Genomic DNA, 6,000 nt, shown 5'->3' with positions numbered 1-6,000 from the left:
TACCTTAAGGTTTTGTTTATTCCAGCTCTCCTCGGGCACAGTTTTACGTAGACTGGCTTGAAGGGAAGATAGTAGGGGAGGAGCTAGCCACAGTGTGAGAGTTTTAAAGTGCCAGCTCCCAATTACTGCCTACTATTTCCCCATTGTAACTACGCTCCAGTGGCCCCTGTGGAATCGGAGAAAGGGATTTATCTGTAAGTACCAAAATCCTGATTTAACAACCTCTTCTACACCCAGGTAAGGGGTACAGCAATGGGGGCAGCCTGTGCCCCCACATATGCGAACCTCTTCCTGGGGTGGTGGGAGAGGGAGTTTGTATTCACGGATAGCATGGAGGAACATACTAAACATGTCGTTCTGTGGACTCGTTATATTGACGACACTCTTTTGATTTGGAGTGGAACACCTGAGGAACTTGGTATTTTCATAAATCATCTGAATAATAACAATTTAAACCTCAGGTTTACCTTTGAATGTAACTCAAACAGCATATCCTTCCTGGATCTTCGAATCTACAGAGACGACCGTCACCTCCTTTCAACTGAAATCTTCCGCAAGTGTACCTCTACCAATACTCTATTACAACAAACCAGTTCCCACTCCCCCCCCCCCCACAATTACCAACATCCCCAAAGGGGAATTCCTACGCCTACGAAGAAACTGTTCCAATGATTAAATATTTGCTACCCGCAGCAAAGAACTGGCACACAGATTAAAAGAACGAGGGTACAGTTCCAGGTCCATTAAAAAAGCTAAAAAGATCTGCTTTCACACCCCAAGAGAGTCATTAATTTTCCAGGAGTCTAAGTCCACTAATGTCAACACGACAATTCAATTCGTGGGTGACTTCTGTGACGAATGGAAAGAAATTAAATCCATCTTACAACGACATTGGTCTATTTTGCTGTCTGATAATGACTTGTCACAGAAACTCAACAACACAATAGATCTCAGTTGGAGACGCTCTCCAAATTTGAGAGACCATTTTCTCAAAAGTCACTCTATATCAAGACCAGCACGAGACCCCGTCATAATAGGAAGCTATCCATGTGGAAATTGTAAAATCTGTGAGCATATAGTCAATCTGCAAACAACAATGGACAGATATGGGGACACCATTAAAATCAAGGATTTCTTTAACTGCAAGAATACCAATGTAGTCTATTGCATCTCGTGCCCATGCAATCTCAAATATATAGGAATCACCACACACATGTTGAAGCACAGGGCCCTCGAACATATGAGTAACATCAGGAATGCCAGTAGAGACCAACAACGGATGAAGCAACTGACTACTGTCTCCAGACACTTTCTGCAAAAACATTTCTGCTCCCCGCAGGATTTAAAAATATGCGGTTTAGAACAAGTCAAAATGGGAATCAGAGGTGGAGACATTATGGCTACACTCCTCAAAAAAGAAAGCGAATGGACTTTCAAATTTGAATACCTTAGCCCTGAATGGTCTCAATGAATATATCAGCTACAGTGTCTTTTTATAATGCCTTCATATCCCAATACAAAGTGTAAAGAACCGTTTTAGGGCCCAAACGATACATTCACCACAGGTCCCACTCTCCCCCAAGCCATTCCAATCCTTTGGAAGCCCCACGGTCTCTCACCATTCTCCTCCCCTCCCCTTTTCTCCTCATACACATGCCCAATTCACTAGTTGTTGACACAATCTCCCATTTACAACACCAATAAACCAATTTTCACACCACTTTGAATATTATTTACCTCAAATCATCATTATAGATGTCCTTCTCAAATTCTGTGCCCCTCCCCATTTTCCCTCCTCACTGTCAACACTGTCAGCTCCCCCTTCACCCAGGCTAGCTCCTCTTATTTATTCTCTCTCTTCCCCTCTCACTTCCCTACTTTATCCACCCTTTCCTTGTCACCCATTCCTCACGTCACCCTTCACACCATTCACACATTCAACATCAATCAGAGTTCCCTTCCCAATATCCCATAACACTTCCCACTTATCATCTTCACGGTTGCTACAGGATTTTTCACACCACACATCGCTCTATCACCCACTCACTCCACAGTCACACTACATCTGCCCCCCCCCCCCCAAGTTTCATTTTCACACACAAATATCAATAATAGTCGTACATTGCCTCATATAAATATATAATTATTCTCATCTCTCTTTACCTCCATCAACCATTCCAATTCCATAAGATCTCGACCCTTATTATTATTTTATATCCAAACACTTTTCCACCTCATCCATTTCCATATTTAGATATTCCAATTTCATTATTTGTTGCTCATTCCCAATTCTTTTCACATACCCCATCTTATCATATATTTGATATTTTTTATTACATATATTTGTCATATTTTTCATCATTTTTATTTCCCATTATTAACATTTTTATTTTCATTCTGCATTCATATTTTTTCGTTAATATTTTTCCACATTTTTCCACTAATACCATTATCATATTTCATTTTAATCCTGTTGTTTTCCACTCCACTATATAATTTAATTATACAATACTTCTCTAAATTAGGTTTATGAGGTGTGAACTGCTTACTCAAATTTTCCCAGGATTCCTGATGTATGTCAACTAAATGGTCAGAATGAGGTAAAACTTGTTTAACAACCTTCTGACGTTTAAATCTGTCCGGTTTCTTAGAGGCAGCGTCAGGCTCTGGGTCATCAGTAACTTGAAGAATTAGTCTGATAGCCTCCAATAAGTCAGGAGCATCCACCTGTGAGACAGATTCCCCATCAGAATTATCTGGATCAGTGTCTGTGGGGTCAGTATACACGCCATCCTGATCCAACGAGGTGTCTGGGACCTGGGTGGATTGCGAGGAAGTAATGGCCTGCTTAGAGGACCCCTTGGTCTTAGGCGGGCAAGAGGTAGATTTTTGTTTAGTCAATGAGTGGTTCAATTGCTGTAACTAAGTAGAACCTGAACCCTCTGCTGCTATATTTTCCTCCAATGTGTCTGCAGCATCACCACCACGCAATGTGTGATCAGCCCCAGCTCCGTCACCCTGTGTAGGTGACATATCTGAAAGCTCAATTTACGGGCAACCTAGTACAATATCAGCAATCTAATACCTTAACAAGAACCCCCTGTGCAGTGCATTAACACCAACAGAGAACTCAAGAGGTATATGGTGACTGAAAATCACAGAGAAAAAACACACAATGAGTATATTCTGTGAAACACCTATATTAAACAATAACCCTGACGCACTTAGCCCCCTCAGGGTACAGAATATAGAGATAGCAGTATGAGTGAGATACACAGAGTAGAAATCACACAGCAGCTATATGCACACACAGTCATATGTACAATGCAGAATTTATGACATGCAATAAAACTGCACTGGACTAGCAATACAAAGTAATACTAAGTACAGCTATACAATCAATAGATATATCAATGCACAGTAAATACTGGATGTATATCACATGGTACTTGTACTAAATAACCCCGACTAACCGTTTCTTAACTAACACTGTCAGCAGACATGTAGAATACCTAAGTGTCCTGTAAAATGCACAGTGCTGGCATGCAGGTGGCTTTACAGAGGAGGATTTTCCCAAACAGTCCCAGGATCAGCACAGCATATGGAAATGGCGCCCAGACGCTGACAGGGGGTGAGGGAGAGAGAGATGCAGCTCCAGGGTGGGAACATTTAATCTAAATGGTGCCCTTGGGCTGAGGGAGGGGCTACAGGTCAAAGTCTTATCCCCCTTGCTGGACTTCACCACCGGGTACTGCAGGCCATGTATCAAATGTTTTTTTGTAAAACCGACCTGTGCCCCTGCCCTGGTGGTCTAGTGGGGTCCCTGTACTACCACAGTGTCCACGCCAGCTCATGTGGCCCACTTCCCACTGGCCGCGCCAGATTGCGGTTTCCAGCGGGTCCCGCCTGGGGGACCCTCTTACCTCCTCCCAAAGTGCGGTCACGCGATCCTGGAGAGCTGCGGTGGGGTGTGTGACTGAAGCAAACCAGAGCCTCCGCTGTAAGTACCCGGCGACCAGGGCGCTGGAGTATACAGCGACGCTGGAGGTGATGGAGCTGCAGTAGGAGATGTCTAACTGACATCTAACACTCAGTTGTTCTGCTACAGCCGTTGAAGTCTTCAAATTTCACTTAATAAAAGCTCTTCTGAGGGAGGGAGCAGCCCCCCTGTTGTATGCCTGCACTGCATGGCACCAACTACAAAACTGAGCAACTGTACACAGAGGCGGGGTTATAGAGGAGGAGGCGCTATGCATTCTGGGAACAGTCACAGCTTATAGCCTGTTGGTGCCTCGAATCAAGATCCTACTCTACACCCCAATGTTATTCCCTGTGGAACCCAGTGTACCCGCAGCAGAAAATAGGATTTTAAATTACCTACCGGTAAATCCTTTTCTCGTAGTCCGTAGAGGATGCTGGGCGTCCGCCCAGTGCTTCGTATTCCTGCTTTGTTACTTGGTAATGTATTGTTGGTTGCTGAATCCTTTCAAGTTGGTTAGTTTGGCTTTCCTTTTATTCTGTGTGAGCTGGTGTGAATCTCACCACTATCTGTGTAATTCCTTCTCTCAAAGTATGTCCGTCTCCTCGGGCACAGTTTCTAGACTGAGTCTGGTAGGAGGGGCATAGAGGGAGGGGCCAGCCCACACTATTAAACTCTTAAAGTGCCAGTGGCTCCTAGTGAACCCGCCTATGCCCCATGGTACTAAATGGATCCCAGCATCCTCTACAGACTATCAGAAAAGGATTTACCGGTAGGTAATTAAAATCCTATTTTTCCATACATAATGAAACTGGGAGTCCATCTCTGAAACTTTGTGTGAATACAAGGAAAGTCCGGAGATGAAGGACATTACTGCTCAATAGATAAGGAAAGTATATCATCTTATTTAATAAGAGCGCTTATAGGAGTGTATTTTTTTTTTAAATCACAGGTCAGCGAGACGTTATGGAGCCAATGTATCATATAATATGTGCTGCTAATTCCCCCAATACAACTGGACCTCCCAAATGTAAGTAGAAGGGACTGCAGCAGGTATCTCCCATACCTTCATACATGGACATTTCCAGGCCAAGGTCAGGTAAGTTTATTTAAAATACAACAACCCTAATTCCCCTACAGGTAAAAAAAAACAAAAACAAAAAAAAAAAACTTTGAACAGACATAAATAATAATTAAATAAAAAAAATATATACACACGAATTTGGAAATGAGAGGAAATCACATGATGTAATTGCAGCTTCCTGACAGGCTACTGCCCCCACTACACATAATGCACTGATATAAAATGTCTGCCACTATTTATTTACACAGAAAGAGACCCCCCCCCTGTAATGTTACCTCAATATTCACATGAGCTGTCAAATTGGACATAGCCAAAATGGCAGCGTGTGTACCCACCTTTACACACCAGACGGCATATTTATACACAGCAACACTGATATTATGTGGACACAAAAGTAACACTACAAGTGACACAGTAACAGGAAATTATATCCATCACCATAGCGACAATTATCTGATAATAATATAATACACAGACACATAAAAAGACTCAACGGAAATCTTGTTTTTACACGACTTTATTTGATATCTTTAATACACAGATTTTTCTCTATATTTTAAACTGAAATACTTTACTCTGCACAACAGCCTACGGGGGTCATTCAGACCCAACCGCAATAGCGGCCTGCAGCAGTTTGCTGGTGTTGGAAAAATATGCATGCGCAGCTGCCACGCAGACAAACACATTGCGGTCGCATCCCTGAGGGGTGAACGCGGGCGGGCCGGAACCATTTTCCAGGGGCTACGTGATGTCACATCTGCGTTCATCTCAGATTAACCCCCTATAAGCTTCCAGAGTGCACCTCATATCTCATCTTTTCCAAGTTACTACAAACGATATGAGATTGGTAGCAGCACTACTTTCAGGATTATTACACAGAACACACATAAAGGCTGACACAGCAAATAACAGTAACACACACAAGGGATTAATTAGA

This window comes from Pseudophryne corroboree (assembly GCF_028390025.1).
Source record: "Pseudophryne corroboree isolate aPseCor3 chromosome 3 unlocalized genomic scaffold, aPseCor3.hap2 SUPER_3_unloc_5, whole genome shotgun sequence".
Classification (NCBI taxonomy): Eukaryota; Metazoa; Chordata; class Amphibia; order Anura; family Myobatrachidae; genus Pseudophryne; species Pseudophryne corroboree.
This window is presented reverse-complemented; position numbering follows the sequence as displayed.